The sequence below is a fragment of the Pteropus vampyrus genome, unplaced genomic scaffold, assembly GCF_000151845.1.
Source record: "Pteropus vampyrus isolate Shadow unplaced genomic scaffold, Pvam_2.0 Scaffold5, whole genome shotgun sequence".
NCBI classification, from domain to species: domain Eukaryota; kingdom Metazoa; phylum Chordata; class Mammalia; order Chiroptera; family Pteropodidae; genus Pteropus; species Pteropus vampyrus.
The window spans coordinates 7,623,931-7,636,700 of record NW_011888786.1 but is presented as its reverse complement, the minus strand read 5'-3'; the positions used below and the strand labels follow the sequence as shown (position 1 = coordinate 7,636,700).

The 12,770-nt window shown below is 42.0% G+C and overlaps 1 protein-coding gene across 2 annotated transcripts in view; it reads left to right on the top strand.

The window, feature by feature from the left end:
- Positions 1-12,770, top strand: part of PPARGC1A (PPARG coactivator 1 alpha) — a 609,551-nt gene that overhangs the window by 191,765 nt on the left and 405,016 nt on the right. The gene's annotated exons all lie outside the window — the stretch shown is intronic.

Sequence of the window (12,770 nt, the reverse complement as noted above, 5' to 3'; positions counted from 1 at the left end):
TGTGCTCGAAATGTCACATTCCGAGAGGTCCTGGAATTAGCAGGCTCAGTGTCATATCGCGCTGAGGGCTCTGTTCACATGATGCAAGCCTTTGCTTATCTGACCAGGCCTAAAATAAGACGCTCCGATGCTTTATTTATGAGCTCCAGGCCACCCAGGCCCGTGATGTGAGTAACCTTGGGGTACACAGCATTTGATCACTTCAATTCCCATTAACTACCTGTTTCTAAACGGAGAAAAGCATTTACCCAGCACATTGCGTTATTCATGAAGACACAAAAGCAGCCTGTCGTGCTGTCACTGGGCTGATTTCCATGTATTGTGATCCAGCTGTTGAATGCTGCAGTGTAGGTTTCTAATGTTAGTTTTCTCCTTCTTTTTTCTTTTTTCTCTTTCCTTTCTTTTTCCTCTTCCTCCCTTTTTTCCCCCATTGTTAAAAAGCTTTGGTCAATTCCTGACATCGTCTGTCTGTCTAGAAGTTACAAGCTGTTCCCCTTTTTAACACAGAAGTTCGTATGTTGATGGCAGAGAACCCCTTTATATATTAATGGGAGCGTCTAGTACAGAGTTCCTTGACTTTGGCACTGTTTATATTTTGGATCTGATTATATTTTTGTTGTTGTCGTGGGGGCTGTCCTGTGAAATATGGGATGTATGGAGCATCGCTGGCCTCTCTTCACTAGATGATAGAAGCACCTACCCATTTGTGACAACCAAAAATAACCCCAGACATTGCCAAATGTTCTCTTATGAGTCATTTGCCCCTGGATGATCTAGTGTGACAGACAGCTTACCTGGTCTTTGTTAATGAAAATCTCACTGACTCCCTCTGAGATGTGATTATCAGATTTGGATTCAAAGACGAAAGCCGGTTCGAATCCTGGCTCTAACGCTTTTTTACTGGCGTGACTTCAGGCAAGATATTTAGCTTATCTAAGCCTTCAATTCCTCACCTATTAAATAAGGATAATAATACTTAACTTATTAGATAATTAAAAATCAGTGAACTAATATGTATAAAAAGTGTGTCATGTGATACATGCTCAAAAACCGATGATCTCATTATATGACCTGATATATGAAATATTATGATTGTCAACTTAGATATGCAGTGAAATAAAAGGCAGTCCCATGAGGCCTTTTTATCATGTGTTGCTCCATTCTGATCTTTTCCTTCTTTTTTTCCCCTCTACTTCCATCCCTCAGACATTCTTATATGCCAGAAACTGACTAATTATGGCCAAAGCCATGAAACTGGGAGAATGGGAAGAGGAATGGTGAGGGGATGGCAGAGAACAGTTTCCTGGTGGAAGCATCCTGTGAGGAAGCCCCATGAATAGGCGTGGGCCATTCATTTAGCTTCTTGAGTGTGAAACTATAGAAAGCTTGTAAAAACAAAGAAACCCTCAACAGAACATTAATCTGAACCCCACTCTGCACTCAACAAATGCCAAATTCACCTTGTGGTTTTGCTTCGGGAGAAAGTGAAATCTCTTTCCTTATTTGGGAACGAGGTGACAAATGTTAAATCTGTTTTCTTAGGAAACAGCTGAGAAAACAGTCGAAATGAGTCCATGTGACGAGCACGATTTTCCGCCTGGGTCTTCAAAGTCTGAGTCCCTTTTGAGCTGCATCTAAATCTAGAGTCTAGAAATAAGAGCCAGGCTAAGAATGAATGAGTAGGCATCAGCTAGGGAGTGAAGACTGTGATCTCTGACATGTCTCCTTCAGCCATCACATGCATATTTTGCAGTGCCTGCTACATGTCTGCTACTTGCCAGCAATTAAGAAAACCTTGGCATAAAACCTACTCTTCGCATTTGTCCTGAACCTCTCCTTTCTGGGAGTGTTACAATTTCACTCATACTCTGAAGATCTTTCTTCCTTATGTGCACTGTCTTTCTAATCCTTTCTAGTTGCACCAGAGAACACAAGGGTTAGAGAGGATATGAGAGATCATCAAGTCCATTGGCTGAATTACTTCTAGACCATTCCTGACGTGTTCCACCTGTCCTCTCTTGAAAGGTTCCAGAGATGGGGAGCTCGCTGTTATGTGAATGAAGATGCGCAAATGCTGGACCACTCACTCTCCTTGTTATAGGTGGAGATATCTGCCTCTCTCTCCACTCAAAATATTCCTTCGACAGGCACATCCTGTGGACCTTCAGTGTGCCAGGACCCAAACATGAATGAAATACAGCTTCAGTCCTCAAGGAGTGAATTGTGGTTGTGGTGATATGTTGCATGGGTGTAAATCATTCATTTACTCATTCAACAAACATTTGTGAGCAGTTATGATGAATTGGGTACCTTGCCGGGGACTGGGGATACATACAATAGAGCAAGAACACCACCTCTAATCTCAGTAGAGCTTGCAGTCTAGTAGGAGAGAAAGACATCAATCAAAAGTTCACCTTAATAAATATATAATGAGATTGCACTAACTTAAGCGCAATGAGGGAAAGGGCTGTGGTTCTGTGTGTATATAACCGTGAAAGCTGATTCAAACTGGGTGGAAAGGGGGGTATCAGGAAATGTTTCCCCACCAAACAGATTGTGTTCTCTGACCTGTGAAGGATGTGTGGGAATTAACGAAGATCCGAGATTGGAAGGGAAGCGGAGGGGTTAGCGTGATGATGTGGGGAATGGCAGATGGAGCAAGAGAAGCAAACATGGAGACCCGGGGAATGATGGAGGCCACAAGCCTGGAGTCCAGTGAGCAGAGATCGATCAGGTCAGCAGGGCTATCGAAGCTATAGATTTTGGTCTTTATCTTAAGATCAAGGCTGTGAAGGGATTTTTAAGAGCTACTTAGTGGGTAAAATGGACAGACTTGGTCAGGGTTGGATGTGGACCAGATCAGACACTTGGATGGAGAGAATAGATGGAGATAAACGCTCTGAGTGCACTGAGGATGGGGCGACGGGCTCTGCAGGTGAGACCATAGCAGGCTTTATGGAGAAGGTAACATCTGTGAAATCAGAGTGGGCATCTTCCAAGCTGGCGTTGCAGGTAGGGAATCTGCAACTACACAGATAGGCCTGACAATTTACAGGAATATTCCAGAGCACAGCAAGTTATCTTTCATGGGCTGGAGCACAGGGCCAGTGCCAGTGGTGAGAGCATCAGGATGTGAGGCTGTGAGTTGGGTGTGGCCAGCTGGCCAAGAGCTCTGTAGATGATGCCAAGGTGTTGGACGTCATTCTGAACGTGAGACTTTGGGGGAGCATTGAGAAGGATTTCGAGATCATCAACTGGAATTTTAGAATAGTTGCTTGGCTGTGGTGTGGAGGCGCAGACTGGAAGCTGGGACACGTGATGCAAGGGCTCTGCAGTGGTCAAGATGAGGACTAATGAGACGTCTTCCCAGGGCGGCAGTGGTGGGCTGAAGCTATTAAGGAGAGAGTCAACAGGACTTAGCGTTGGGGCGGTAGCGTGCCACAGATACCCTGAAAATTGCTTCCCTAATAGCTGGGGAAATGCTGGCTAATGTTAACATTAATCTATACAAAATGGGGCTTGGAAGAAAGCTTTACAGCAGAGCAAGATGACAGGAATAAAATATTCCAGCACGTGCAGAAGGAACAATGCGTATTTCCCACTTTATCTGCTCTTTTGGATTGTGCAGGCACCTGTTCCTTTTCTTTGTGAAAGGCAGAGTATTATTTATAAAATGCTGCCCCTTCTCCCAAACATCTGGATGTTTAGAGTTGCACAGATAAAACATCTGGATTTAGGCCTGAAGTTTTGCCTCTTCTTCCAGATGTTTGGTGTCCCGTTGACAAAGTCTTTGTGAAGAGTCATCTAACTAGGTGCTAAACAAGCCTCGAGCCTGGGAGGAATTTTAAGGGGTATAAGAATGAATACACTCCACACAAAGGAGCTATAAAATAACCAAACTAATTATGAATCCAAGAGGATTGAGAATTTTTCTGGTTGACAAAAAGGGATATAAAATAGTGTATTTAGGCTTCTTAGGAATATATTTTCAGGTGAATATTTCCTTTGAACAACTGGGGGTGAGGAAGTTGGGGGTGGGGGGAGATTAAAATGTTATGTGTAAGGTGGGGTTGTATAGCTGAATTAAAGTCTGTCATTTAAGTCGGCTGGCAGACAAAGAGCTAAGAAACTTGAAGGTTGAGTTCATTCTTTCCTACATAGTGCTTTTTGTTGCAAAAATATTTTCCAGGCTTTTTGATGAACTCCTTGTGATCTTTTATAAAAGAATGAGCCACAAAAGGTTTGGACAATTATTTAAATATAGGGATTATACACGAACTTTAGAAAAGTACAGCTCCATCATATACAGGGCAGGAGAAGCATGGTGGGTAGAATATGCAGACCATGTTAATAAGTTGTTAGTAAACAGTCTTAGCCATTCCTGGAACTGAAGGGACGTTAGTTCATTTTCTACATTCTCCTGCCACCCATCAGCATCATGGTTTCTCTTGTTCCCTCACATGTTTGTATATTTGGGTGGTTTCAGGGGGTGTGACTATGATGTGTCAGAGTTCGATGAGGCTGCTCTCATAGACCTGGGCAGATGTCCCTTTTTTTTCTCACTCCGCCTGTGTGTCCCTCCTGAGAAATGTCTTGCTGAAAAACCATTTACCTTTTCCAGATAGAGGAGAGCCACCTCAGGGCCAAGGGTCTATCTGACTGGCTAGGTTCCTCTGCTAGAACCTCCTCCGTTTGAACTACTGTCAAGGCGAAATTGCTTTATTTTCTAATTTTGATGATATTAGCAAATACATGTAATGGGAAATAAAATTAATCAGTTTGTGCTTGTGAAATTGCCTCCTGTTTACCTCAGCCTTGTAGCAATTTTCCCCCCTCCTACAGGGGTGATTTTAATTAACAGCGTGAATTTTTGGTAGTTTAATTTATTTTATGATTTTGTAAAAATACTCCTTTGTAAGGGTTTATATATAACTAGCCAGCTAATTAGCAGTAATATTTTAACAACAGCTGTAGAAGCAGGGAGTCCCATGAAACATGGCTTCTCCCTTCAGACCGCCAAGATATTTATTGGTGTCTTTCCTTATCAGCTCTAGCTGAAGGCAACAAAGGAGGGTAATGTGAGCATCAGATAATTAAAAGAGAAGTAAGCATTCAAGTCCTCCTCTCACCTGACACGCAGAACTTCCTAAGGACTTCTGTGTCTCTAAGCCTCTGATTTAAGATGCTGTCTTCTCGGCTTCTAGTTCTTCCGAAGTCTATTATACATTCCTTGTGGGCCTCGGTATAAGACATCCCTTTCTCGAAAATTATGGGGAGTCTTTTAATAGCATTAACTTGAACTAATAGTCACCGGCATTTATGCTAAACTTTCACTCGATGCAAAGAACTTTAACATAGAGTGAAGTTCTCTCTCCATTCATTAACTTTCTGGAATTCAAAGATAAAACTGGGGAGAGAGTCGGGGCACAGGGAGCAGGGGAGAGGGTCAGAGCAAGTGATACAGAGACGCAGAGACGTGGAAAGTCAGAGAGAGAAAAAGCGAGACAGACAGAGACGACACCTCTCTCTCTAGCTGACACAATCAGTTCCCTTCTACTACCTCATTGTCACCAAGCACCCATTTTGCTGCTTTGGGTTTGGGTTTGAGGATGGGGCACAGGGGTAGTGAGAAGGTCACATACGGAGAGGACTGTGGAAATGGAGATGCACTGGGGGACAAGCAGACTCATTTTAGGGCGCGAACCCATTGGCTGCCCTGAGTGAGATTTCGGAGTTCAAGAAAAGTGGTTTGTTTTTCATACCCCAATTTTTATTCCCAAAGGCAAGCCAACTGCTTCCTCTGGTGCTAAGCATAAATTCTGCCAACACACCTCTTTTCCCCTTACGTGTTTAGATTTTTGATTCTAACTCCTGCAGAAGCGAGTGATCCTCATCACTGTTGGAGGGTGGGGATCCTTAGGCTTACTTTAGATTCCTAACTCGACTTCAGAGATAGGGATACTAAGGGCTAGAAAAGTCAAGTGACTTGCCCAAGGTCACGCAGAAAGTTGTGGTAGAGAGGCAACTTGAACTACATCCAGTCCTTAAATGTCTGCGGTGTGTTGTCTCGGACAATGCTTGGAAAGCCTCACTCGTTTTCCGAGGGAGAGCACACCGGTCTTTTCTCTGTGCACCCACCTATCACCCGGGTTATAGTGCCATCTGCATGTCGTCCCCCTCACCAGACTGTGACTTCCGTGAGAGCAGAATCTCTTTGTACCTGTTTGGTGCCTGGTCCACAGCAGATGCTTAATAAATAATTATTGTATGAATGAAAAAAAAAAATCATAGTAAGTTGAGTCTGACTTTCCAATGCAAACTTCCTTAGAGTAAGGAGCCTAAGTTTCTGATTAAGTGCTTGATATTCAACTCTTAAGAGTTGTGTCTAAAAATATATGTGCCATGTGGTACAGTGCCTGAAACACAGTAAGGGAGCAAATGTTAGCTATCATTATTTTGTCAACTTTAGTAAATTAGAGGGAAAGGACCTATAGAAAGTACAATGCAAAACTTTCCAAAGGGTGTATAAATCACTAAAACGTGGGGAATCAGTAATCATATGCAAATGTACACATGTACACACACACACACACACACACACACACACACACACACACACACACACACACAGAGACGCATACCCTTGGTTTGATAAGATTCATTTCAGAGATCTTCTAGAGAAGGAAAGTGCCCAGTGCGGGGTTAGGTAAAAGGTTCCTAAGAAATGGTGACCTTCCTGTGCTATATAATCACTCTAAAGACCGGTGCAATGACTTACAGTTGTAAAGCGCTTAATATTTCACATCCATTCAGAGAAACGGACATGGAAAGCCAGAGAGAGAAAAAGCAAGATGGACACAGACAACTTCTCCTACTCTAGTTAGCACAAACTCACAATGGCACAGAGGCAGTGACTGCATACCCAGCACTTTAACAGTGCCTGACACATAGTAGACACTCAGTATACGTTTGATAAATGGCTGAATGATATAATTTGGTTTTCACCATAACCTTTCGAGGTGGGTATTGTTATTACTTCTATTTGCTCAATGCGGTACTTACTCTCAGAGAGGTTAATGATCCTGATGAAAGTTCCCTAGCTAAACAGTGACAGAGCCAAGAGTCAAACCCATGGCTTTTCATTCCAAAGTTTATGCTTCATTTTATTTATTGTTAAATAGCACCACTAGTAATGTATTTATTTATGTGGATGTGGAATAACTAAGCATAAGGTCGGTTGGAGGTAATATTGAAAGGATGGTACTGTGTAGTCATTAGAGATAAGGCTCTGTAATTCGATAATTTTGATCCTGCCACTTATTATCTGTGTGTCTTTGGATCAATTATGTAACCTCTCTGTGCATCAATTTCCTCGTCCCTAAAATAGAAGAAGTATTAGCACCTACCTCATGAGTTGTCTTGAGGATTATGGGAGATGATGCCATTGGCTGAATGCTGGGCACAGAGTCAGGTCTCACTGGAGCTACCTAAGAAGTAGGTGACACATCCTGCCTCTGTCCCTAACTGCAGTGTGATCTTCCTGGGTCATACTCTCTTCATCTGGAAAAATGACAGGCTGAATGACATGATCTATAAGGCCCCTTCTAACTCTACAATCAGTGAACCGAGCATAATTTTATGGGGTCTCACATCTCATGTGATTCCCCTCAGTATTTCTAATACGTTTTTATTTTCTGATGAAGAGAGAAAATAATAACGTGAAGTGGAAAGAGAGAGAAGAAAAGAAGAATTGTAAGAGCATCAGTAAGGGATGGACGAAGGAGGGGGTATCATATGACAAGTAGCTAAATTGACCATTATGGGTATTGAACTCCATTTGGTGTGTAATAGTAGGTGAGCATTTGGCCATATGAAACTCATATCTATATATCAACTTTCCCCAAACACCATCTCAATTAATGAGCACTGACTGAAGAATGGAGATTTGGCTGGGCAGAGATAACGGTAGAAAATATGAGAAATACATGTATAATACTGCAATTAAAGGAAAACTGACGTGACTTATGGCCTCCATCTCAATTCCTTTTCTTTCTTTCTCTGTTAAGAAGCAAGAACTGTTGTGGAAAGTAGATAGAGGAAGCGATGTTTCTTTAAAAAAATCTTAAAAAAAAATTCAAAGTTGGGATTTCTTTTGATGGGGAAACAATAAAGTGTTAGATAATTCTGAGGTTCTCACTGCAAGAAAACAATAATTGCATTTTGTATTTTATTATAATAATAGGTTCCCGGCTAAATGCACAAATCTAATAAAACCATAATACCAAGTTACAATGGGCTTCATGAATTGGAAATAGAGTGAATTTAAATGTTTTTGGCACCTGCCACCCAGTTCCCCAATAATAAGATCTATAATTTCCTGATAAGGGTGTGCACAACTCTTGTGAATTTAGCTCTGTTGTCAGTATTCATGTTAATTTCTTTTTGGCCTTGCGAGACCCACTCCTTCATGGCTAACCCTTTTGCCATTTAAAAAACATTGAGAGTACTGAGATAGATTTGGGGACTTTTAAAGGGATTTTTCAACATATAATTAGCTGTATAGGACCAGAAAATGGTGAGTCATCCTGGGCTTATTTGAGCATCACTTATACACATTTAAAGAACACTGTGTGTTTGCAAATGGAGCAGGAAATGTTCCTACGTGTTGGTAAGGCTCAAGGCACAGTGGAAGAAAGCTGCTCCTACTTTGATCTGAGTGTCTGCCGTGAGAGTTTAGTGCGATTTTCCCTAGTGTAGGTCACAAGTGTGGGTGTGATGAGTGGCATAAGAGGGGTGGGGTTCCATTTCTTTGCTCAGGCTCTTGGTGCCTGGCAAGGCCTCTAGGCTAAAAGCAGATACGACTTGCACTGTCATGCACAGCATTTCCATGTACAATTCAGGGTCCTGGGAAATCCCTTTCTTCCAAAAAAGGGTATGTCATCACGGATGGGGCAGACGTCAAATGGGATCCCATTTTATGGCTAAGCTAGTGCCAAGTCCTCAGGGAATACAAGAAGAAGCTACCAGGAGCATCTTCTGCCTTCAGATATATCTTGTTTACCCCTCCCAGACTCACGTACCATAAGGGTGGCTGCCGATGCTATGACCCAAGAATCTGGGAACTGTAGCCTCATCGTAACGCTTCCAGGTACATGGCAAAAGTTTCGAAACTGTAGGTTCACCACTAGAAACCAGTGGTAGGTATTTCCCACCAGTTCTCTTTTCCTCCTGCATTTAGCCGATAGGTCACTCCGTAGCGAGGGTTTCGTTCCTTTAGGCTCAGGCCGAACCTTTGACTGTTGATGGTGACTTAATGGCTAGTGGTGGAAGAGTTTGAGATATTTTGAGCGAGTTTAGATATAGGACCAGGATGAGGGAAAACACACCTCTGAAAAGCTTGTAGTTTCTCCCCTCTGTCCCCCATAACAATTTCTGCTCTCCTTTCCAGCATGGAAAACGCAGTTCAGTTGAGCTGAGTCACCTGCCTCTGATCACTTCCTTATCAGCTGCGGAGGAGTCTACCTTGACTTTGCCCCCAGTCTCATTTAATTAGGTATAAGCCTACCTCAAAGTCAATTCATTCTGTTTCTTAACATTGACTGCAGTTTCTCTTTTGGCTAACTCCTTGCCTTTCCCTGTGATTGAAGCAGTAGAGGTTGATAATTCATTTTGTTCCGCCATTATTGATTTGGTGGCTCTGATCCAAAATTTGAAAATTTCTCTCCAGGTTGTTCTTGCCCTTGGTTTTTACAAAGACATTGCATAAAATGAAGGGTGTAGGTCAGAAATAGAAGCATCAGTGCTACTTTAGGGTATGAGGGTCCACTTTCAATCGTGAAAGAGGCTTATTGTTAATTACAGAGATTTCCAAGGGCATCACACACTTCTCATGCGGTGGCTGGGAAAAAAAATCCTCCTTACAAATGCTTTCTAAACTGAGAATGGATTTGAAAGACCATTGTCTGCCCTCGCTCAGAAATTATTCCCTCATAAAGGACTTGTGTAAAGGGTTTCAAGATACCTTTATGTGAAAGATAAACCATATTAAGGGCCCGAGAGCTTCTGCTCACCACATTTTTTACTGAAGGTTTCCTTTCTTGATTCTTGTAAATGTCAGTTTCACCGAAGAGTTTCTTAAAGTCACCGCCTCCCTTGCATTAAGGATTCTAAACCCAAAAGTGGATGCTTCTCTGACATCCTTTTTTTTTTTTTTTTCCAATTCTGGGTAACTTGGTGGGTGTCAGGTGTCCAGTGGAGTTTTTCTGAAGGATCATAATGAGATTATTGGTGGGCTGTTTTATTGCCTTAAAAATTTTTTCCTTAAATGAGCATTGCAGAAGCCCCAGGAACTAAGAATTTGTGTTGTGAGCCTCTTATGGAGGCTTGTATTTCTTCATGATTCCTCTAGCATGTGATTTATTTTTCATGTTGCAAATAGTTGGTAATAAGGCCTATCTTTAGGGGAGAAAAAAAAAAGGAAAAAGGAAAAAGCTTATCTTTCTTTGTTTTGTTTTCCCCAATTAGTATGGCAAGCTGAGTCAGGGCCCCCCAGGGTCTATTTATTGAATTGTATGAAAGAGCAGTGGAAATGAACAGAATGCATTATTTTCCTCAGGTTACTTTACTTCCATATGAAGATGGGTCCTTTGAATTAGCTCATAACCACGGTGTAGTATGTAAGCATCATACTTTCTTCCTCTGATATTTCTAAAGGCAAAGACAGAACCCATGACATTGTCTCGTACCTTTAGAAAACTGGTAGAAGATGCCTTCCAGAGACACTTACTTCGAATAAAGCTGAATTCTTCCCTCTCCTCTTTTCCATCTAATTTGATATCGTAGGTCTCTATAAATAAAGCAAGCCTATAGTGCCACTTTCTCATTGGCCTAGAGATCAACTCAGCCTTGACTTCATGCCTGTAATGAACTCGGTTTCCTGTGATCGGAGAGAGAAATTATAACCCCCAAAAGTATTGTCCTGAAGCTAGATAGAAAACCCAAAGATGGAACCACCACCTAAGGCCTTTCAAAAGATTTCCCTTCTGTCAGTCACGAGTGTTACGAAACAGGTAGGGCAAGGATGTTTTTAAGCCTCGCTGACTGTCAGCTCCCAAAGTATCCAGCCAAAATTGGGGAAAACTCTTACTGTGTTAAGTATTCTGGCTTGATACAGCAAAATCCAAATCTGCCCATTGTGCTTTCATTTCAATCGGCCCTTTAGATTCTTAATTACAACATGGGCTAATTATGCAGTCAAAGCTCTAAACCGCACAGCATGCCTGTCCTTCTCTCCTTCTCCCTGGCATTATCGTATTGGTTTTTCCAACCCTGTCAGACCGAGATTTAAATCCTTCACCTTCTACTCGCTGTGTTCCGCGTATCAACCTTTCCTGCCTTTTAGAGTTACGTGCCCAATAAAGTTCTCATTTCTGTCATAGGTCAGGACTTGGTCTTTTATACATTCTTAGGCTGGGGCCATTTAAATTCTGTTTTTGATTTTATCTGGCCTCTTTAAATGATTTGCCTTGTAAGTCTTTTAACTTTTTGGTCTTTAGCCCCAGCGTCTTAGACTATTAATTTATTTTTTAACCTGCGTGACCATCGAAGCAAATTTATAGACAATCTCATTGATAATGAGGTATCTTCATTCTGGAGAGAGAAGAGAAATATTTGGAAGGTCTTCAAAGGGGAATATTTGCCAAACCCGGTGTGTGTGTGTGTGTGTGTGTGTGTGTGTGTGTGTGTGTGTGTGCACACGTGTGTGTGTGCGTGTGTGTGTGTGTACTCGTGTGTGTGTGTGTCCTCAGTGCAGGTCGCCAAGGCAATCTCCAGCTGTTAGAGCCTCTGGGGTTTGCATGTGGAGAATATTCTCCATCCATTCACTTTCTCTAGCCTGTTCTTTCAGTGTCGTTTTATTTTCATTGGGACAATGTCTTAGTTTTCTGCAAACCACTTGAGAGGAAGAAGGAGAGAGGCGGGAAACGGAGGGAGAGGGAGGGAGAGAAAAAGAAGAAAACTTTTATTGCATGGCGTACTAGGAAAGGCTTATCATACACAAATAGGACAACATATCACATCCTATTCGCTTAGTTATTGGGTGACTTGTTAGAATATATTTGTATCTTTGAGTTGGAGAGGAAATTCTCCAATCTCATTTTATTTGCATGTGCCTTGAAGTGGGACTTTTTGGGCTATGCTTACAAATTCTGAAGATATGTGGGAGCCATATTGTTTTTAGGCTTTCTTCAACAAGAAAGGGCAGGCTGGGGGTCAAGGCAATATGGAAGAGCAGACAGACAATGCTGGGCCTCTCCAGCCCTGGGGCCCTGGCACTGTCTTGGGACATCTTTTGTTGGTTTTCTAGCCATTGCTGGATATTCTCACATTCTCTGTCAACTTCTGCCTGCCCTGGGTTCCCCCTCAGCCTGTCTCCTCATCACTTACCTAGTTTTGATCCCTGTTCTTGAGGATTTGCTCTCTGCCAGCTAAACTATAAACATATCCATGGGAATGTGTTAGAAACTACTAATTATACAACATGTTATCCCTCTATATAAAATATTTGCATTTTTGAACTGAACCCTTATAGAGACACCGTCCTAAGTCAAAAAGATGGTGCTTGTGGCCAGAATTTCATCTTAGTGTGTGGCTATTCCCCAATCAGGCCAGGCTAAAAGCCAGCTTCTCTGTATAAGAATTAAACCGTTTTTATTTGGAATAGCAGCAAGTCTTTGTGATTTTTTCTAAAAAGTGTATTCAGGTAATATATA